The sequence below is a fragment of the Misgurnus anguillicaudatus genome, chromosome 18 (assembly GCF_027580225.2).
Source record: "Misgurnus anguillicaudatus chromosome 18, ASM2758022v2, whole genome shotgun sequence".
Lineage (NCBI taxonomy): Eukaryota > Metazoa > Chordata > Actinopteri > Cypriniformes > Cobitidae > Misgurnus > Misgurnus anguillicaudatus.
In genome coordinates this window covers 21,296,229-21,320,759 of record NC_073354.2, presented here as the reverse complement: position 1 = coordinate 21,320,759, position 24,531 = coordinate 21,296,229, and the positions used below count along the sequence as shown (strand labels likewise).

The following is a 24,531-nucleotide window of genomic DNA, read 5'->3' as shown; positions in this document are numbered from 1 at the left end:
TGTTCGTGTCATTTATATAATATACACGCGCCTATTTCCAAAATAAGACAGAAGTCTTACTTACCACGTGTAACACGTCATGACCCGGTTCTGAAAATCCACAGCATCAAACACACACGCAAAACTCCGCTGCTAATCCGGATAATAAACTATATCCATTGTTTCCATAAGGCTGGATGTCTTCTCCTTACATCCAAAAACACACTTCTTGTTGTGCCTTGTTGAGTTTTGAAATTAAACAAAGCTGAGTGGCGTGATAAGCTGTTAGCAAGCTCTAGCGTCTCCCGCTGACTGACGGCTGGGCGGTGTTTTCCGGGGGAAGTTTTCCGGCGGAAGCCCATATAAAGAAGTGATGCGTATCGAAAACCCCTGAAACATCTGTTAGAACTGTAATCGAAAAAAACTAGCCGAAACTTGTACGAACCCTTGCGAAGTGCATTCGGCACAGAAATACTCTGAAACACGCCCAACTGCGGTTTTGACACTTTGCCTACTTTTAGCATGAGGAAACAACTTTATAACTGTGTTAATAAGTCAGAATGCTTGAAATACCATTAATCCCCCCCTTTAAAAACTAGACTTATTTTCTTAGGTAATTTTGCTCATTAAAGCCAAAAAACGCTTATCTGATTAACTTCAGTGTAAAAACAAATTTTTCTGTTTTTTTACTGAACATGTTCAGTTTGCATTTATGAATTTTGAGTAAAAGAATTGAGTGTCATAATATTTGTTGCTCACTATTTTTCACAGTAAGCTTTTTTGTGTTTATTGGATTAGTGTGAAATAGCTTTCAAACATCAATCAGAGCAGTTTAGTTTTAATAATGTGCAACTTTGATGTAATCAATTGTTTTGAACACATAGATTGAAAGCGTTTTTTATTTCACTAGTTAAACCCGAAAAGAGGCTTAATGACTGCTTTAGCCTCATCTGACTTTTATAAACGAGGTGTTCTGCAGCATCATGAGCATTTGCCAGAAATTGACTGAATTAATATTGTCTCCCCTTTACAATTGAAAATAGTCCAATTTGAGAGCCCCTGATAATATGCAGCTGTGCTTGGCATTAGTGTAAATGTGCTCAGTTTCCTAGCAACCAAAAGCACTATATTTTCTTAGCATGTTGTTGTCTTTTCCCGTGATGTATTGACGATATTTATAGAGTTGGCCAAACTTCAACTGGCCTCATATCTGCAAACCACGCGCTGTTAGATTCTTCAAATGTAAAGATCTTGCCCTCTCAACCTTTACCGAGATCTGCCTTCAATATACTCAATTTGTCATGGTTTCATTAAGCATAAGACAATGGGAGCTGGCAGGGGACGGCATTTCTGTCTGCTGCTTATTCTATTATGTTCAAAGCTGTTGGACTTGGAGTGCTAGTTATTTTAGCATGACCTTTTGTCTAAATCTCTCAATAAGCAATCAACTGCTTTTTAGTTGTGAGGTACTTGAATATGCCTGTGTTGAACTTGTTAACGGTTTATTGATGAGACTCCATTCTTCACACAATACATTCATAATGACTGAGGTCATTTGCAATACATTGAGGACTGCATGAACAAATTACACACCTAGGGAACTATTGTTATTATATGCATATGAGCCCAAAAAGTAATCATTAAAGCTACACTTAAAATGCATGAATTTTTATTGCATTGAATAAATTATTATATTGGCTTCTGCAAACAAATGATGCTAAACTTTTTCTCAGAAAGTTATTCTCTCCATTTTTGTATCTACTTGTTACCAGCCACCCTCAGGGTTGTTTTTAATGGATATATTAAAGCAGTTTTCCTAAGTTTTAGCACAGTACATTAAGTATTTTTTTTAAACCTAGACTCTTAAAAATCTGTACTGTAAATACTGGACCACTTTAAACAAAAATTTAATTGTCCACTTTACCCCATAACTGGGCAACCCAGAATAAGTTTATTTATACCCCAACAGTTGGCTCTTCTGTCCAATATTATAATTATATAATAATATTAATATTAAAATAATATAAAACAATCCAACATTTTTAAAAATGTAACAAAATGTGTGCTTTTACTATCTTTCTTCAAAATAAGTGATAACAGGTTTGATATTTTGCAATTTAATGCAAAGACATTAAAACATTGTAGGCAATATTAAAATAAGTGGATGACATGAAGTTTTCATTTAAAATCAAAATCAACTAATGGAATAAAATAAAAATCTACTACAGTTGGAGAATAAAGCAACGGTCAGCATCTCAGCCAGGTCTGTAATCATCCCCATAAACTGTTTGTCCTCTACATCTCCTAAAAGCCTTAGGGCGGCATTGAACCTCCCCAAATGCTCCCATTTAGCACCTGCTGATGGTTTTCACCCATCATGTAGCTAACCCACTGGCTATTTCTGTCCCATCTGGCTTCTTGTACAAACAGACCAGTTGGCAAACCAACATTAGGATGGAGGCATCGGCAGGTGCCTGTATCTGAATGTCAGTTGCATTGCCGCAGCCTCCTCGCTCCTGTTGTTGTGTACAGTGGCAAAATATGAAATGTCACATCTTTCTGTCTTGTTAGCTTGACACATTTTTGGGACAAAATGGCACAAATGTGTCTCGCACTCCAGCCAGGAGTGTGTGATCACATTTATAGCATTGCCCTGATTATTTACCCGGCTCCAGCTTAGGGGGAGGGCATTGTGCTGAGGAAAATTTTAACTTCTTCAGCAGGTGCTTGAGCAGAAGTGACCTAAATATGCCCAGCAAACAGCCAATGAAATCAAAACAAGCCTCTCTCACTGCCTCCTTAGCTAAATCATCTTAAGGAACGTCAAGGGCTACAGTATGAATACTCAAAAGTATGGCAACACTGAAGAAATAAACCCGATACACATAAACAGGCTGCAGCCTGAAGCCTTGCCAACTGTGGGCATAGGTATCACTTGAACATAACCACAACAATAAACGTATATAGTTGTATGGTTGCAGGGTTGTGGAATAAATCTAATAAATGTTCTGCCAACCAAATTTGCTCTAGATAATTTAAACCAATGGTTGGATTTGTCCATATTTGACCCAACCATGGGTTAAAACTACCCAGCATTTTTCAGAGTATAGCAACTATACTTCAGTTTCAAAGTAGCTTTTCCATCTCTATATCTATGAGTTGGGTAAGAGGCTATGTCTTTAATGCTTTCCTGCAGATGTGTTTGGGATTGAAAGGGGTGCCATGGGGTTAATTAAAACCACTAACCACTCAGGAGGTGGAGGCTCTTGGCAACTGGGATGACCTGAGCAAATGACACCCCTCCTGCCACATTTAAAGGCAATTTACATCCCTCTCGAAACTATGCGGCTGTCAAACAGCATCCCCGCGGCCCCTGCTGTCACTTCAATTATCGCAACCTTAGGTGCGGTGTAACTCCCTCCCCTTTCCTGTCCCATCTGGAACACCCAAGAGTGAGACGTTGCACTGATGAACTCTGTCAGCCGAAGACCACGGGAAGTTGTCAGTAAGATGCAGAGGAAAGCAGACAAATATGTGGGCAGGAATGTGACAACAGGGGGAAAACTCTGCTCGAAAAGATCAGTCAGCGGCAGTGATTTACAGGCAGTATTTTACATAACCCAGAAGTTTTCGACAATGATGGCTGACAGTTACAGCCGCATTTGAATAACTTATGTGCTTATGTAGCAGTGGGGCGATCACCCTGGCTGTCATTTGAATATGTTTTCACTAAATAACACTGAATCATCTTAAAAACTGCCTTTAGGTATATAATTATAAGGCAAGGATTTCTATAGCTCTTTTCACACACAGATTACAGAAAATAAACAAAAAATGTGTCTGGGATTTTTCCGGTGATTTGATTTTTGGTTTATTTACACTACCAATGATCTTCCAGAATCGGTGTGCCCTTTTTACTACTTTTCCTGTAAAAATCCAGTAAAGATGTGACGTATTGTATTTGCAATTGGGCATTTAGTGGGGGTTTTTTTGCAGCATTTGCCACATTTCTGAAGAAACCACACGTGTGCATGCTCTGATTCAACAATAAACTAATGCATGACGATCTCAGTTTTAGCGCAGATAGTGACGAGCTCTCTGAACTTCATACCTTTCGTCATGAATGTTGATCTGCATTTAAATCCCCTGTGTCAAAGAGCTGAATGATGACACACATCCTCACTACAATACACTCCTTATGGCATAGCTTCTACCTTTTGTTCACATGCGTTCCGGAAATGTTAAGGCAATGTTACCATTGGTCACCATTATGGGAGCAATCCCAGAATCAATTGCAGGATGTCTTTGCGTTCACGCAGAAGGTACAGTGTCAATTTTATGGCCCTTTTCTGAGATCAACGTGCTGTTTGAAAGGTATTTTTAACTTCTGCACAACGCTATCTCCAGTAGTCCTATTTATCACAATGGGCCTTGCTCAGCTGGTGCCCGGCTTTTGGGAGAATGGGATTTGAAATCTACTACACAGTTCTGGTCCTTACAACTTAAACTGGATAAGGACCATCTCCTTTACAAAGCTGTCAAAAAGTGATCAAAGTGATAAATTACAGTTTGTTATATTTTAACATGCCATTAGTGAGAGGTAATTATACCAGACTAATAGACTGTTGTAAAAAAAATTAATGACATTTGCACAATTGCACAGTAAATTCACTATCACTACCACAAAATCTCACTCCAAATAATATATTTGGACCAATACGTCAGTGGCCTTTTTTAAGATTTTGGTTTAATTTTTCAACTATGGAAGTCTATAGAGACATCTTTTTCAGGCCAACAAAATTGCAATTCATTACTATATTAAAGAGGACATATCATGGAAATCTGATTTTTTCAATGTTAAAGAGCTATAATTATATCCTCGGTGCTACTATCAACGTAGAAAATGTCAAAAACCACAACCCAGTAACTTAGTTTTGGTAAACCATTCTCTGCAAGCATGTAAACAATAGGTAATTGAAATTTGGCTCTCCTTGTGATGTCAGAAGGGGATAATACTTCCCCTTAATCTGCACTATCCAACCATGGCACTGCCATTTAATGCAGAGATCAACTCATTTGCATCTAAAAGGACACACCCAAAACGGCACATTTTTACTCACACCTACAAAGTGGCTATTTTAACATGCTATTATAAACTATATTCATGGTATTTTGAGCTAGAACTTCACATATGTACTCTGGGGACACCAAAGATTTATTTGACTTAAAAAACTCTTATGAAATGTCCCCTTTAAGAGGTGACTAATTTGTATGAATTCACACAATCTCATTTGTATGTTTTTTTTTGTTTGTTACTAGGGCTGAGCGGTTTTATTGATTTATCGATTTTTAAGCTGCGGGTATCGATAAACAAGTCCCACTTAAATCCCCCATGTTTACCCCTTTTCGCATTGCAAGTAGAGTGATTTGGTCAGCCAGCCAGCTGCTAGCAGAGCTGCCAACCTTTGCGTAGCAGCAGATACACATCTAAACATCAAACTACGCTGCTACGATCTGTCACTTCAAAATATGCGAAAAGCCATTAATGGCTTTGAGTTCAACTGTCTGTGCATTTGCGTAAAATATCGTGTGATGAGTACCATGTATCGGATTGTGAGATTTGTGTATCGCTACAGCCCTACAAATTATGTTTACGTGTGGGGATACATTATAGCTTTTTTCCAAGAATTGTACATTTTGCACATCATAGAAATTCATAGAAATTAGTCAACTTATAAAATAGTTACGAAACCTCGAGAGATCAGGCTGATTCATGATTCATTCAGTTTAGTAGTGATATCTTAAACAACTACTTTACATTAACATTTACCCATTCACCAGAACCTTTTATAAAAAACTACTTATAAAAACAGGAAAACCTTGAAACCTAATCTAAAAGTGACAAAACATCAAGTTATTACTAGATGGGATTTCAATGCATCAAAAGAGATGCTCATTATGACTGTGGCCATGGCCATCTCAAGGCCAGGTGTCACAATTGTATGTTATAATATTGCACTTAGCAGGATACAACTCATCTAGCTGCTCTCTTTGGACCTGGTTTTAAGATGCATTTTGGTCAATCGGATCACAAGTGGACCATGCTAAATACAAACCTAAACCCCATTCAGAGGAAGTCAAAAACGCATTTGATTGCTTACAGTATGTGGTGTAGACACTCATGTGGTTGAATGGGTCACAAAAGACAGCCTACTCTCCGCCTACTGATGTAATGTGTAATGTACTGAGCACAAAGTTTCTCCATCGGTCCAGACTTTTAGCGCAAACCCACAGTGTCGGCCGCAGTTTTTAGGCTACGGCTGCTTTCCGCCTCTTTTTATGTCATCAATTGCTCTGAAATATCTGGGAAAGCCTTTACATATACATGTACAAAACGTATGCAGCATGCTTACCCACAACCCAAGTATCAGTCTTAATATCAGTGCACGTCAATCTTAACCCGCCATTTTTCCCTCTTGTGTTTTAAAGACTCTAAGGCCACATTCACACGAAACCAGTGCTTCCCCATATGATCATTTTATTAATCTAATCTTTATTATCCTCTGTAAACATGGAGTCGGTCCAATATGTGTAAGGTGTGAACAAATGGCAGAAACAATGCCTTAAGGGGCGTGTTGTAGTGAGGACATGTGTATCATCGCAAAAAGTTAACTTTCAGCTCTTTGACACAGGTTTTTTATAAAGATCAACAATCATGACGAGAAATGTGTGCAAACTGAAATAATGTAGAGATCATTATGTGTGCTAAAAATGATATCGATCGCCAGCTTCATAGCGCGCGTCATGCGCAAGGTTATGATCAGATCAGAAAAGAAATGCACATGCAATGTTTCTCCAAAGAGAAATGAAGTATGATAAATAAACGTACACGCCGGATCCATCTGGACAAAACGTCCGACATGATAAAAATGTTTTTAAGTATACAGCTAAGCACGTCTCCGTGTGGATAGGCTCTAAGTAAGGATAAAAGAGGTCCAAAGTGGACAAAACACATCTTAATACCAGTATAAACAGTGCCTTTGTGCACTGACATAAACACTTCAGTAAAATGTCGATATGGTTTGAGCAGAATCATCATGAGGGGTAATTATGCCAGTGTGCATGTCTTAAGGTCAAGTAGAGATCTTCTAAAGGGGCAGCGCTGGGTCAAGATATACTTCACCAGTCTCCTCAAACCAGCTGCAAATGAGAAGGGGTGTGAAGTGATAGGATATCATTCAAAAAGAAGAGCGAGCAGAGCAGCTGGGAGGGAGGTGCATTCATTTATCTGACATGGTTCATTTGTGATACTAAGAGAGATCTTTTGCACTTTCTGTTTTTGCTCCCCGGGAACTGATTGAAGTGTTGAGTGAGATTTGCTGTATGCTTCTGAATCAATAAGCGTTGACATATCGTGATTCAAAATTGACGAGTCAATCTCGGGATGGATCTGCTGCTTTGAAGAACAGACTCAATATGTGGAATCAACTGCAAGACAGAGATTCTGTTTTTGTTATTTCAGCGATTTAAATCAATATGTGGCATGATTATCTGATTATTAAAGACAAACACCACCGTTTTTTAATATTTTACTATGTTCTTATCTCAATTTAGATGAATTAATACATACCTATTTTTTTTCAATGCGTGCACTTTTAATCTTTTTACAGCGTTGCGTGAATGTGTTAGCATTTAGCCTAGCCCCATTCATTCCTTAGGATCCAAACAGGGATGAATTTAGAAGCCACTAAACACTTCCATGTTTTCCCTATTTCAAGACTGCTACATGTAGTTACACCAGTAAGTATGGTGGCACAAAATGGAGTGGATAAAAATGAGAACTATATTGTAGGGGTGTGACGAGATCTCGTGCGACGAGATCTTGTGAGATTAAATATGTATCACAAAATGAATTATGTCACGAGATATCTCGGGGAGGTGAAATGCTTGCCGTTTCTCAAACAAAAGGCTGCATCCTTTGAAGGTCGCATTTGTAGACTGCATACTTCATAAAGACTGTCTTATCACAGAATATTAACAATTATAAAGTTTACTATTATATTAAGTTAATTGTAAATTGTTGTAATATGCTTATGACTTGCGAATGTAATGCTCAGTTAACTGAAATAAACCAGGCTTGATAACGTATGCAGCCTGCATTATGCAACCTCCGGAGGATGCAGCTTTCTGTTTGAGAAACGGTCACTCTCAGCATAAAGTTAAATTTCTGGCTAAACCTTTTCCAGTGCAGTGTGCATGCATTATATTCAGTCTTTTACTCCATTTTTTGTTTGGGCTTCCAAAAATGTTCGTCTAAGACGCGTTGCGATCGTCTGTTGATCAGTGTCAGAAGTGTCTCAGCAGATTAAACCCTCACTCAGAGTTTACATGATTTTATCTTTGCATGTTCTTGATCAAGAATAAAAGTGGCTATATCATTTCTGTTTCAATGAATTTGACAAATATTAAAGATTTAAATGGATTTAAACGTTGTTTGGTTAAAAGTAAGCGGCTTAAGTTTAGATTCTAAAGTGAAAGTAACAAAAGTGGGTCCGTTAGCACCCCCTGCAGGCATTTGTTATAATATATAACGCTGTTTTTTATTACAAAGGCTACTTATTACTGTGTTTACTTGTTTTGATAATTTATTTGAACAAATGATTATTGCATCGTCATTATTATATCATTTTAAAGGTTATTGCTAAATTGGGTCTATTTTTATTACCAAAAATATCAAAATACTTCATTATCAATTAGCAAAATATTTGTTAGGGACAGTCCTTGATTAGGTAAAACATTTAAAAATAATGTGATTTTAGTTTCCCATTCATTTATTTTATCATTGAGGATTTTAAAAAAAAAAGTAAAATCATGTCTCGTCTCGTTCTCGTGAACCCAATCTCGTGTCTCGTCTCGTAGGTTAAGTGTCTCGTCTCACCCCTGCTATATTGCATGGTGGAAGACCACTTAATTTGCAGCACTTCGACGTTGGCATGTAGTAAAATCATGACTCCTGACTACTCCGCCTCTCGCTCAAACTTAATTATTACTGCGCCCGAGGTCGAAATAGGGAAAACATGGAAGTATTTGGTGGCTTCTAAATTCATCCCTGTTTGGATCCTAAGGAATGAAAGGGGCTAGGCTAAATGCTAACACATGCACGATGTGCTGTACAAAGATTAAGTGCACGCATTGAAAAAAGATAGCTATGTATTAATTTGTCTAAGTTGAGATAAGAACATAGTAAAATATTGAAAAACGTTGGTGATTTCCTTTTACATCACACAGTAGCTGTTAAAGATAGCATTTAAAATGCAATGTAAGATGCTGTATAAGATTAATAAAATATATTTAGTGTGTCTCACTGAGGGGCAAAAGAAAACAGAGATGATCAAAGCTGATGCCAGACCACTGAATGCCCTTCAATTGTCCCATTGCTGTTGACCAGAGAAAAGCATAAAGGCTTTGAAATGGGAACAAACAGGATCTCTATCTCTAAAGAAGCAGCAACATATCAGAATAAGAAAGAAACCAAGGCTTTTTCAAATGACACTACAAAGACTAAGACGGCGGCAAGTTTATGAGAGACAAACCTTTGAGAGACAGATGAGAGGATGATAAGGACAGTGGGATGGATACGGACACAAAGATAAGAGAAAGACAGACAGACAAGCCGATGGTTTGAGTGAATTGAACCGATGCAACTTGTCTACAGCAAAGATTAAACTGCACAGTACTTAATGTACTCTTATTGGCATTCAAGAAAAATGTAAGTGTTTGGGTAAACTGACAATCATATAACATCTCTATTTATCAACTTTAATACGAAGTGTTAAGTTAGAGGATATGTTCTCACGTTCTTAATGTTTTTAAAAAGCAACCCATCTGTGAGAAAAAGACAAACACTTGATTTTATACAGCCCCTCAGAAGAGGCACTTCATGTTCTCATTGCCCTACAATGCTTGCTTTCCTCTTCTGTCTCATCAGAGAATCACACGTACTGATGATTCAATTTGATTTTTTTTGCGTAATTTAGTCAGTGCTTAATGTACTGGCTAATCAACATTTTATTTGACCAATTAGTAGCTAATTGAAGCTTTAAAAGGTCTTTAAATACCAACAACCGCATTGGCTCATACAGTATGTTCATATATGGATACTTTCAAGACAAGCTTACATTCAAACATTTCTACACACAAATCCATCACTTTAATACTGACAAAAGAAATACTGTGAAAATGAGAGTGGATCTGTTGATGTCAAACAATTGTGCTGACAAAATCAATGTAATTTACAACAGTTTAATGAACTGGTGGGAGATCAAAGGCTTGCAGGCAGTAGATTTATAGTAGCAGATTTCCTGCCCACACTCAAAGCAATGTGGATCCATTAGCACATAACACTGCGTCTGTAAAAGACAGAACAACTCATCCCAGCCACACACGCTTTATGGCCTAAAGCAACCAAAATAATGCCGGATCAAGGCTTGTTTCTAGTGCTGACAGAAGAAAGAAAGGTAAGATGTGCCTCGATCGATCCATTGTGTCTCATATTAGATAGTTACAAGGGTGGGGTTACGAAGCAAAGCAAGGTCAGAGATTTTAAATCATTCATCCACAACTCGAGGAGAAGACATTTCAGCCTAAGTGTACCACAACAGGGTGCAATTGGTATCTATAGTAACAAAGAGTGAAAAATTATAGACTTCATATCCAAATGCTGTTATTAAGCAGGGCAATTTTTATATTCATGGGATACATAATACAGAACCACAATGAATGGTCCTCCCTGATTAATAATGACCCTTTTCTGAGCTATTAGGCGTAAATGATGACATCAGGGTAGGTAGGTGTTTCATCTCTCAACGGAGGCTATGCTTAACTTCTTACCCTGTATAAATGAGCAGCTCTCTCTCTCCGCACCTGAAGATGAATGCGCTTTAGCCCACGTTCAGAATTAATAACAGGCTGGGAAGCACTGCAAAGGCCCATTCTGCATGATGAAGTCTTCAAAATGACTTTTAAATGACTGCCTTATCCATCAATGCTCGGAGATGTCGCTAACACAGGACATTTTCGGCATCTTTTTTTCTCTTTCTCCCTCTTTCACGGTTGGTTTGTGCTCTTATTTGTTCCAGGTTCGTAGCGGAGTGCTTTGCATGTCTATGAGGAAGGTTTATGTGCTTTAAGCACCAAAGTTAGGTAATGAAATGTTCCACTCCAACAATTCAGGTTTATTTACAACATATTCACTCCTGAATGATGACTATAATGCTCAATGCCAAGTGCGGGCTAAAGTAAACTTGTATAATTTCACTTCTATTCTTAAATTCAAAGTCTAACAATAAAACCCAACACTTTTAAGCTTCCCGTGAGACGATTTCTCTTAAAGATTATTTCTTAGCGAGCGTCAATAGTTTGTTGCATAAAGTATGGAAGGATTGTATTTTTTCCCAATCTATCCTGTAAAAGCAACTGGGGTAGAAGAGTCTTTTTCTAAAAGAGGAGCTGTGGGATTTATTAAAAATGATTTGTGGTCTCAGTAAAATTTCAAGTAGCCTGTCTCAGTCTGGTGTTGTAAGACTTCAGGGATATTATGGCTAAACTGCAGATGGTACTGATGTACTGAATGAGAATGGCTAGGTTCAAAAAGGTACATTACATTATACATCACAAAGTATATGTTTTTTTCCTAATTTTACCCGTTTTAGGTAGATCCCTTTAACCTCCTAAGACCTGGATATTTTTGATGTTTGCACCATAAATACTTAATTCTGTGTAACTGTTGTACACAAACATGGACAAATACACTGCTTCATGTTCTTAGAAAAACATTTGGTTATTATATTTATTGGTTCTTCCTAACCAAAAAAAAGACAAACCAAAGCTCAGGTCTTAGGAGGTTAAGCTTTCGTGTTGAACCAGAGGCATACTGTCAAAAAGCTAGGTATCTCAACAGTGGCGGCCGGTGACTTCTTTTTTCGAGGGTGCAGGATGTGAAGCTCGTCACAACATGTATTTAGCCTGTCATGTGTGTGGCTCGCCATGTCAAAATATGTGTTCGGCACATCATGTGAATTTATATGCATCATGTGACATGTCAAAATACATGCCTGCTGCAGATGCTTCAAAGGGGTTTAAGATAAAAGATTTGCCAGATACTCATGTGTAATCAGAGTTTAGTGTTAAGTTAGTGTCATTTCGTGAACTTAAGCGTCTCTTTTATCATAAACCCTTTTGACGCGCATGCAGCAGCTATTTCGACATGACGCTTGATGAACTTAGGTTCACATGATACAATAAACACATATTTTGACATGACGAGCAACACACGACACTCACATTTAGAATTCATGCCCCTTGGAAGATAATTAACCGTCCGCCACTGTATCGCAAACTTCAAACAATATGCTTGTCTATGCTAACCCTAAATTGTATTTAAAGCAAACCCCCACATTTTTTTTATGATTATTCTGTATAAAGTTAATTATTCTAAATGTATTGCTATGTTAATTTTGTAGCAAATCTTGAAATTGTAGTCAGTCCTTCCAAAAAATGCAGAGTTTTTTTGTGATTGTTGCGTGCAAAAATCCTTGATCTTGCGGCACGTTCTCTTAAAAAATGCAATGGAATATGCGGGATATTTATGCAATGTTATGAGATGAAATTGCGTGAACTTGCAAAAACTGTCTGAACTTGCAAAAAGTTTGCAGCTTTTCATTGATGTTCACGTCGCATAATTACGTCACTTCCCAACATTCCCATGACAACAGGGGACATGGCTGCGCATGTGTGAAGTAAATGCAACATTTTTCAACTTTTGATATGACTCTTGGCTATGAAAATGCAGAGATTATGAAATCAAGCAAGCCCGCATATTTTGCAAGCAGAAATCGGCAATTTATGCAGCGAAAGTGCGGCGTATTAAAAAAAATTTGCCCCCCCATAAGTATGCAGACTTTGGCTGATTATGCATTATGCCCTGGAGGGACTGTGTAGTCGTGTGTTGTTGATCTGGTAAGAAATCAGTTGGTATTTCTACACTGTTAAAAGTAAATGTTGGATCAACTTTGGGAGTTTACCATACATTTAAACATCCAAGAGTGTAGACTGTAGAAAGTGAAAGCTGCTCTACTTAAAAAAATTTACTTAAATTGGTAATACGTAGAAATTTAGTTCACTGTAAAAAATGTCTGTAGAAATTACATTATTACTGGGTATTACTGGCAACTTGCTGACAGTAACTTACTGTAGATTTTACATTTATGTTATTTACTGGCAACATTTTGTTCAAAGTTAAATGAACATGAAACATTTTTTGACTTTATCTTTTACAGTAAGTTACTGGCAACCAGTTGCAAAATTACAGCAAATTTTTTAGAGTGTATGGACAAAATACTATTGGACAAACTGTACATTTAAATATACCTAACAAATGTCTGGATGTGACCCAATCATTGGTTGGGTCAACTCAGCATTTGTAGTTAAAAAACTCATCACAGGTTAATTTAAACCCATTGGGTTTGTCCATATTTCTTGGGGACATGGGTTGAAACAACCCAGCATTTGTAGTTTTTGAAAATACAGTAGAACAATGTACACAAGGTAGAAGTAGCAAAATATCTTACATAACTGAACACTATAGTCATATATTAAAAAACAACTTCAATTGGACAAGCACTTGGCAGATCACTATAAAGGTCTTTTAACAAGACTTCAGATGAAGGACCTCAAATTCAAAAACACCTCGTATTCTCAAACCATGAAAAATTGTCTAGAGTTACAAATAACACCCCAAATGCCATAGCCGTAGGATGTTGAAGTGTTTACCGCTTGAGGACATGTCACCATTCTAAAACTCCTCTTTAAACATCAACAACAGGTCAAGCCATGTCATAATTTCCCTTCAGTAACTTCAAATGTGTCTCTGACTGGCTGAGGTGTTACTGTGTCCTGGTTCATTCACATCCATCTTTCTGAGTAATAGTGAAGAGCTGTGCTCCTGCCATCACCTCGTCATTTTGACATCTTCTGCAACCTCTAAAACTCACAGTGGAGTGAAACAGCAGACCCCTCATTTGAGCTGACATTTAAGGTCCTAAATTTAGAGGTAAAGCTTTGTGTTTTTTTCTGGTTTCTGCAGTGCAGAGAAGCACAAATGGAGTTTTCTGCCTTGAAGAAACTGACAGGTTGAATCAATGGACCTTAATTGATTGGGTTGAAATATGACTTGTGGTCACCACTGACAGAAGGTGAGAATACGGATTTGTCCTGATATAGTAGCTTACGGGTTTATGGAGATCTGGAAACAGTTCAAAAGCACTAAACCAAAACTACGAGGACTCACTAAACTGTGCAACAAACCTATTTTTTATAACCACAGTCAAGTTTGGTGCTAAATGGTGCTATAAACGTTATACTCTTATACTTAACAGAGAGTTTTCCTGTATTTTAAAATAAATGTTCAAACAACTAATTAAATAATTGTTTAATTATGGTGAAGAACCAGATATTTATGCAGACCAATGGTGTAGTCAATTTTACTCTAGTTTAAAGACAACTCGGATGTACCAGGGGTGCGTTTCCCGAACAATGACGTAACTCGCTGGCGAACAAACATAGTACGATGCAAAGTTGGAGAAACGAACTACCTTGTCATGACTGTTTCCCAAAAGCATAGTAAATTAGTTACACATTCGTCGTTTGAACCATGTTGGTTTAACAACATAGTTGATGATGTCAAGTGGGAGGTGAAGTACTAACTAATCTGTTCAAATCGATTTAATGTCAGATTATTGCTGTAAATAACATATATTTAATCAGAAGACTGATTTTGTTATCGTGATTTAGTTATCTGGTGTTTATTTTCAAGATATTTAATTTATGTGCAAGTTCCATCTTACATCACTCCTCCCAGGGATTCCCCAGGGTCTCAAAGCTCGTAGGACTGTGCACATGCGCAGTTTTCAAATGCAGCGCTTTAATTCTGTTTACAAACTCAAAGACGTAAAATAAAATTTAATGTATTTAGAATGATGGATATACATTGTACTACATGCTTTTTGCTTATTTTGTTCAAAAGCATGATCAACTTAAGTCTACATATTATAATAATTAGGAACGATGCTTCTAACGACAGGTTAAGAGCTGTCATTCAAACCACACAATTTTGCGATGCAGCTTGCGAAAGTTCGTTTGAATGATGGTTTCGAGAAACACCAAATCGTTGAACTTTGTCAGTAACAACGAAACTTATGACAGTAGTTGGCTAACGATGCTTTCGGGAAACGCACCTCTGGATTGCAATAGTGGAGGGATGTTGTACGATCTGCAATTAAGGCCATATTGCCACATCCTTACTTTACACACTGTACTATAGCACTTAATACTGTGTGCATATTTCTGCTGCATGCAAATTTCATTCAACTATGCACCAATATATCGGCCTATAATTTGTATTGGCAGATGAAAGCAAATTTTCACACAATCGGACAGCGGCCAATTTGTTTAAAAACAGCAGATGATCAGGAGTGGGGAAAAGCATCAGAACTCATCCTGTGTGATTATTTTGAATTGGGGACAATGACAAGAGAATTGCAATTTGTACGCTTTACACTTCTAGGATTTCATAAAATAATACTTTGAAACAAAGAGTATCTATATCGGTAAATGCCATTCCAAGTAATCAAATATCGGTATTGGCACAAAAATTGTGTAACGATGCATCCTTAACAAATACTTTTCACCCCGAGGGATGTTAAATGGGGGCACTGTGTAGTTAAGATACAGTTTCGCCTATAATACGATCGGCATAATTTGTTTTGTGAACCTGCACTAAAACACACAAAATAGACTGTATGCAAACAAATGGCACTATCAATATTTTCCCCAATGGGTCTTCTATACATATACATATACATATACACATACACATACACATACACATACACATACACACACATATATATGTATTATATAAAGCAGCGGGGAGGAAAAAGTGGTTAGATTGTGTTTAGTGATGGACCTAGAGTTGTTCTTGCGGTCTCATTTTGGGAAATGATCCTTTACAAATGATAAACATTCCCAGTTTTATCCAAATGCACTGTGCTTCTCTGGTCTTCATGATAAATTGTTTAATAAAAATGCAGAATGTTTTCATTTTAGTGTGGTACACAAGCTGACATGGTTTATAAACTGTACATTATTTCTTTCATTTGCATTATTTGCCGAGGGTGTAATATTGAATAAACAAATGCTCAGTTGATTTAATAATCTCAACAGGTGGATGTTGTTTCTAGAATGCAGTCATATTTACGTGTCTGTCTGTATTAAATATAAACTAAACCCAGCCTATGGTAACTGATAGCATGATTATTTATTTAGGATATAGTCAGTGTGATAAATAAGATTGAATTGATTCTTATCTTCTTTGCCGTATGGAAATAGATGCAGTGTACATCTCTCAACACTCCGAAGCTGTGTGGTGTGGTCAAAGCCTTAATCTTCCTGTGTTTGCTTCTTCTCAGAGCGGATTAAAGGAATGGATCAATACAGAGCTGTTAACAGACTGAGGGGAGAAGAGAAAAACAGCATTAACAGCTTAGCGGCAAATATGCAGGATCACTGGGACCACCATGACAAACCAGCATGTCTGGTTGAAAGACACATTACCAACTTAACATCTACGGTTTGTACTACTTCTCCACTCTATTTTACGGGAAATAGTTTATTTAAACGACCTATATCATTCAGGCATGACTGGAGTATATTCTCAATATATAGACCACAGCTTGGTACTGCCTGTAAAGCATACCAACATCAAGGCAAGGTCTAATAACAAGCTAATGCACATATTTATAGACACAAACATAACTTTTGTTTATAAAATGTGTTGAAGGAGACTTATATTTTCTGTATGTGAGACAAATTGCTTTTGGATATACAAAAAAAAAAATTGGAGGAATGAGACATAGGTAACATTTTGTCATTCACAGTCTTATTCTTTACATTTGGTGAAGGAAGATCATCTTATGTAAATGTTATAGGTCGAATGGTTTCTCATTTTCTTGGGTGAGAAGAATCTGTTATTGTTCCTTTGTTTCTTTTGTTCGGTTTTCAGATATTTAATCATTCTGCACAAAATCAGCTTACATTCCCAAAGCACAAGACAAAGCATTTGCTGCATTACAGGAGTCATTTCTACCAAACAAACAAGCACCTTAGGTGAAATGAGAGGACCGGATTACTTTTGGATGGTACTTCTATCATGCCTTAGCAGAAAAACAAGCGTTTCACACATTTAAATATGCAATTTATGGAAAATACGTTTTTCTACCAGGACTTCCATCGGTATCCTATTGTTTAAAACAGGTAAATAGGTAGGCTATTTTGAACCGTAGCTTTTATGGGTTTCAAGCTTGTGCAAAAAGTGTAATGACAAAAGGAAATAGACCTTAACTGCTGATGATGAAGGAGAAGGAAGTAATGAAGGGAAGGTAAAGTGAAAACAGGGAGACGTATAGCTGTGGGTCATTGTTCATTTGCAGTTCAGTAATGTTTCACTCGCATCCATTTGTCAATGTGAAGCAAGGTCTACAAAGAACCTGTAACCCAATTTTAACAAAATAAGACTCCAAGTGTTTCTGTATAATAAAAAAGGTGCTGCAGTACCCGATTCCACAGAAGAATATTTTTGGCTTTGGGTCCAGAAACCTTTAACATCTGAGTACATTTTCTTTGTCACTAAAGTGGAAAAATATTTTTTCCACCAGTGTTTCTTAAACTGTGGCAGGGGATGGGTTATATATGGCATTTTATATAACAGATATATGGCATTTTATAAAATATATGGCATTTATATAGATATATGGCATTTTATAAAATACATTTTTAAATTTGAATTCATTTATTAGTAATTCTGTGTAATTAAACATCTGAAACATTTCTATAAAAAATGTCTAACCAACAGCATTACATTGTAACATTGTACAGTGTTTTGTTTCATTCAAATTCTAAGTTTGAGATTGTTTTATCCATTTTCATTCATGCACCCTACAAAGGGGGAGACTTTAAAAAACATACAAAATCGCTCTTATAAGAACCTCTGACTAAATGATTATTTGGGGAACCAAAAATGATTCTTCTATTGCTGTTACGAACATTTAGTAGCACCTTTATTTTTTATAAATGTAGCTAAACTGGTGCTAGCAATGACAAGGTCATGGGTTCAGCTCCCATACTAATAAAATGCATAGCATTACAGTAAATGCAATAGATTGTTTCATATAAACATGTCAGCCAAATACAGGGCTCAAAATTAACTTTTTTATTTGGTAGCACTGGTGCTCCCAACTTTAAAGAGTTAGGAGCACCAGCAAAAATGTAGGCACATCCATCCAAAAATTATAAAACACCACAACTACAATGTCAATGTTAATAAATTTATTTTTACACATCCTATGGCCAGCATTTAAAATTTGGTCTTCTATTTTATTTTTTATTTTTTTGCTACATAGATTCCTATATCCTAATTAATACCCAAATGCTGTTGAAATAGTATAGCAGCAATAATAATTTAAAAATTACAGGTAACATGATTAAGATTACATAGAAAATCTAGCAAACGCATAAAACACTGATTAATTGTGACATTACAAAAGTGACCTTAATACAGAAGGCTAATATATATTGGTATTAATAACGGCATTACCAGGATGCTATTACTACTAAATAGGCAATGTTTTAAAAATACAACAAAAACATACCATCAGCATTGTCGTGTTCCACATCAACATGGACCACAAGGATGTTTGTTGGATGTCCATTCACCAGCGCATGCACACATACACCATCAAACACTCTTTGACAGACAGGTTGGTGTCTCCATTAATAATAAACACATTTGTCACGACACGTCTTGTGTTTTTGGCACTTTCGGCATGTTTAAGCAAGGTCTGGCGCTTAAAATATTTTGATTCCGCCACCAACACCGTTTTACAGGATTTACAATAAAACACAGTAAGTACAACAAGCCATGTTCATAGCGGAGCCACTCGTAATCTTTAAGCCACTCTCTCCGAAAGGATTAAAGTCAAGTCTTATCTTCCAGTGGTGAAGTCGCATTTGAATCCGGATCGTCGTCATTAATTACAGTAGTAACATTGGCTGTAATCGGCTCGTTCTCGTCATGCTCGCGGTTTGTCTTTTCATATTTTCGCGCTTCACATACCAACGTAGCACGGCAACTAGGAATGACTGACGCTCATATTAGCCAATCTGCGGTCTTCATTAAACGCAAGAACTTAATGGTGAAATTTGATTGGTTATGTAAAGTTGAAGAGAACATTGAACCCGGGACAGCACCAGCATGCAGCATCTCAATCTAAATCAAGTCGCACCACAACAAAATGGGCAGTCGCACAAATGCTCCCAAATATATTTTAAGGTCGCACAGATTAAATTTCGGTCGCATATGCGACCAAAATGGTCGCAATTTCGAGCCCTGCAAATACATTGTGTACATGTAAGTATAGATAATGCGATACCTTAGATGTTGCTCATACCTATTCAAATGAAACGTTAATCATGATTTTATAATGTCTTACAAAAACAAAGGACTAAAGTTAAATTCTGCCTTCGAACTCTAAAGCCTGGAATACACTGCAGGTTTTTGCACTCCTATCCACCTTATTTTTTATGTAAATGCGGGCGCCGCCATCTTTGAGCTCATTTGTGTAAAACTTCTGGTGAGCCACTACAGCTAATGGTAGTCCTACTGTAAGGGGTACGAGTCTGCCGTTTTGACTGGCATTTTAATGCTTATTATGAAATCCAGGAAGACCAGCATAACTTGTGCAGTTAGGGGTTGCCATAATAGCTGATACAAACGCCGTAAATCTCTAAAAAACATTTGTTTTAACTATAATACACGCACAAGAACTGAATGTGTATGTGGCGTACGTGCATCCATTAACTGTATCCACACATCTATCCAGTAAAACCTTTAATAGAAACTGACAGTGAACAATAAATACAATAATTATTCAAAAACAACTAATATGCTGATAAAAATATGCTGATTTAGCTGGTTTATTTATTATGCTACTATATAATATTACAAAAATGAGATTACAGTACAGAATATATATGACATAATCTGCTTATTAGTTAATGTATATAATAGTTCGTGATGTGTTTGCACACTTTTGTTATGTTTTAAATTATTTTTTTTAAATAAGCAAATCATTTCATAAGCTCATGGCTTATCTACTGCATAATAATATTTTAATATGTTTATTGTGGTTTGTTTAAATAACTTACAATGTGTTGAATGAGAAGCATAAATTACTGCTGCTGTCGGATTGTGTGAAGCTTAATGTGTCACCATAAAAACTCTAAAAGTTGATTAAAAATTGCCATTTAAAAAAAACTCACCCCTTAGGGACAGTTGTGACATTTTAAACCATCAACCGAAAAGGTTAAAACCAAGAAGTCTCTGTATATTCCATGTATTAAACACTCGACTGACTGTCCCACTGTAGAGATACTGGTATGTCTCTGTGCTTTTATATATGCGCATTGAAGACCCGTCACCCCCGAGGAACAACATGAAATGATTGATATCTTCATATGATGTTTTAGGACACTTCTTAATTTCATCCTCACACTGGCTCATACATGAAATTATGACTCTAATCATCATAGAAAACGCTGGTTCCGGTTCAGTGAAAGTACGTGCTGGAAGTTGCGCCAATAATTTGCGCAAAGCGGCATGGGGCGTAGGAATAGTGTGGATCGTTTAAACTTGGGTACGACAAGCATGTAGACTGTACGATGATGACACGGAAGCTTCGACGGCTGCTTCACACATTAGCGCAACGTCACCAGTATGCGCTAGTGGTAAACAAATATGCAGGTTGTAGCAGCAAACACACTGTGCGTTGATCATGTTGAATTAGGCTATCTTTAGATGCAAGACCGGGAAAACAGACGTTTTTGAACTTCTCTCACTTTATGACATAAGATCACCAATTAAGAGCCACAATCATAGAAATCACGACGATTGTTTCACAATGGCAATCTTCACCTGGGACAGGCAAAAATCGTACAGTCTATCATATGGTATGGCATGTGAGGGGGTCCGGGAGACGATTACTAGGATTAGCAATTAGCAACACGACCCAACTTCAAATGATCCAATCAGATCTCAATAGAGAAATCCAAATCTAGCCTTACCTTATTTCATTTCAAAAGCCGGTTTGACTCGGATATACGTCACCACGTGGAAAATAAGGCAATCGCTACCTCTGTTTCATGGTGACTTTAAGATTGACATTGGGTTTGTAGCTGGAGACTGTTAGGGCATATTTTCCTCTGGTAAGCTTATCCTTCCATTTACTTTACCTTAACATTCTGTCTCTCTGCTGAAGACACGCAATTGCAGAGAGCAGGTGTCTAAAAAATGCATTTCGCCATCACATCATGTCAGTGATCGCCTCTGACACGAGCTGCGGTAAAAGAAGCCTCTGGGAAACAGATTACCCAGTGTGTTTTTCTGAGAAAAACTATGTGCAAACATTTCTCTTTGACGGCTGTAATGAGCCAACAACAAAACTCATCAATGCTAGATGAATCCATGGCACCGAAATCTACAACCCTGAGCTACTGAAAGTTATTTGAATCCCAGAGAAAAGAGTGTGTAATACGGAGGAAATTACTATTGATTTGGATCTGCTTGTGTGCACGCTGCCCCCTTTTGCAACAGAGAATAATTTATTATGATGTTCCATAAGTATAATAGTACAGGACATTGTCCCCTCTTGTGTGTTTTTCTTTAACAACACAGTGAGACCTCAGGCTATTCTATCAATGTCAGGCTCATTAAATTCTTCTTGAATCAATTGAAAAATCGAAATTATACGACCCCCATAATGTGAAAGTACTGTAACTCGGTGGCCTGTAGGTTTGCAGTCATCTAGAAAGTGTTAGTTGACTGCATTAAATAACGTCAAGACATTCAGAGAAACCAGCACTCCAACGGCCTCTAAAGTTTTTAATACTATAGTCACTCATTGCAATGCCAATCCAGATGAATAATAAGTTACCCTGCATGATGCCTTCACCTTTCGTACATTCCCAATATACTGTATGTACCTTAATATGCATGGACCAACATCACGACTGAGTCTGTAAACTTCATAATGACTCACCTTAGCAGCCAGAGGAAACATGAATAATGTAAATAGTGATAAAAATTAGAAAAGATTTGCCAAGTTTGAATTCAAAGCACAGGTCAGGGATGATCTAGCGGAAAGTTGAAAAGAGTTTGCTGACCTTCTGTATGGGTGCTGTTGGGAGCTTAACAACATGTTCCTGCACTCTTCCATCTCAAATATATATCCAGTCTAAGAAATTTGTTTAAAAATACATTTAAGTAATTAGCCCCCGATTTCACAGACAAGGCTTAATCCGCAACATCGCAGAATTGTTTCTAAATAGAATCCACCGACGCTCGAAATGGCGCTTTGCGACGCGGCTGATTAGGACAAAAACTCTGATTACACAGTAAAGGTACCTTTTACAGCGTGTTGCATGTATCAAGTAAAGGTGTTACGCAAAGCCTCAACATCATATCCATGAGATAAGCCAGTAACCTTGAGTCAAATCAGGCTTCGCTTATCCCGTGCGAATAAGCCACACAAAACTCAGATGTAGGGGTTTAATTTATAAATCACACGAGGTCCCCAGATAATACTAATCCTGTGCGAATAGTACTTAAGACACATATTTGAGGTGTCTCAACTGAAAATAACTTGCTCTGACATATCTTAAAATATGCCAGTGCTACTGATTTGTCTCAAGATACACACAGTAACATCTTTATAAGGCGTGTTTAAGAAGATGCTTAACGTTTTAATTCAACTAAGGCCTATACTGGCTTTAGCTAAGCCTTAAGAATTTAAGTCTTTAGCATTTGTACACAAAAGTTGAGATAAGATGTATACATAAGTTGCAAGCCTGCATGCTCTCTTTTAGTTATTTAATTTGTTTTGGACTCTGGTGTAAATGGAAACGCTCCGCAGACTATAAAAGTAAAAATAAAAAGACATAACAAAATGCTTCATAGCTTACAACAATACACCATAAACAACTTGACAGAAATTCCTGCTCACATTGTGCTTTTAATCATTGTGATACAACCAGTCAGATGGAAGTTTATGTATTTCGCAAATTCACTAGGTCTCAAAAACGAATATTGCCAAGGGAGTCGGTCAAGTACAGTTCAATAACTGCCATGTTTTTATTTTTTATTTTGCATTGTTCTGGCTAGAACCATATTTCATAAAATGTTGTTTTGACAATAACTAAGTTTGATATTTTTATGCAAAAAATGGCAAAAAAAAGTTAGATATAAGTTTATATAGACGTGCATGGTGTTGAGGTGATATTGCAATATTTAATTTTACTGCACTTTATATTGTGATATAATAAATGCTGGATGATTCACAAAATGCTTTAAATAGCCATATTTGAGAGAAATTAAATTTGTTCCTTCCCTTGCATTTCTCATATAGCTTTGTGATGGCAACTTGAGGAAAATAGTCAAGCGAGCAGATGGTGTTATTAAAACCTTTGGAACCGTATTAATTGGTACCACCATGTCTTTTGCTAAAATGTTATTGAATCTTGTTTTTTTCTCTGATGTTTTGAAACCATAACACATTGGAAACAGTTTTTTGTATATTATAATTTTTAGTGTAAATTATATTATCAGCTTATCTGTTGTGGACAATATTATCTGCCTGATGATTTCAAATAAATGTATGATTTAAAAAACAAACAAACAAACAAACATAACATAACATTTCAGAATAAAACAAAAACTTTAATTTGAAGAGTTTGGTTCCAAAACGCAATAAATCCATTTTGACTAATTTACGTAAAAACGTGTTTTCTTGTCACTTCTATATAGTGACAACATGAAACCCACTATTTTCTGTTACAAACTTTCACATAGCATCTTTAGGTTATAAAAACATAAAAAAATTCAAACATATAACTTTATTTTCAAAGATTTATTATAAAAACTAATTTTTTTCCCACAAATTTATTTTCCAAAAAAATGTTTTTTTTTTTCAAAATGCTATAAATCTATTGAATCAATATATAAATGTGCATTCATCTTTGCCATTTTATATTCATTTAGTTGACTAGTGATATTAAAAAAAAGAAACATTAATGGCATTAACCAAAACACTTACTTTGTCATCATTGCTGCGGTTTGGGACGTCGTTGCTTAACATTTTTTAAAGCGATCAACTTTAAAATGTTTTGGTCCTGCTCGATTTTCGTTGACTTTGAGTAAAATAATGGAAAGTTTTTCATAAGATCCCCTGGGGTCAATGTGTTAGCATGACAGAAGCTTGACGCTGTCGGGAGAACAAGCAACCGGCTCCCGAGTGCCTCTCGCGTAAATTATTAGATGTTGATGGCTTATGTTTCTTTCCCGTCACAGAAAACCACTAAAGGTTTATCAATGCCATTAAAGTATTA

The 24,531-nt window shown here is 36.8% G+C and overlaps 1 protein-coding gene across 1 annotated transcript in view; it reads right to left on the bottom strand.

The window, feature by feature from the left end:
• Window positions 1-24,531, bottom strand: part of dll4 (delta-like 4 (Drosophila)) — a 307,909-nt gene that overhangs the window by 200,282 nt on the left and 83,096 nt on the right. The window lies entirely within an intron of this gene.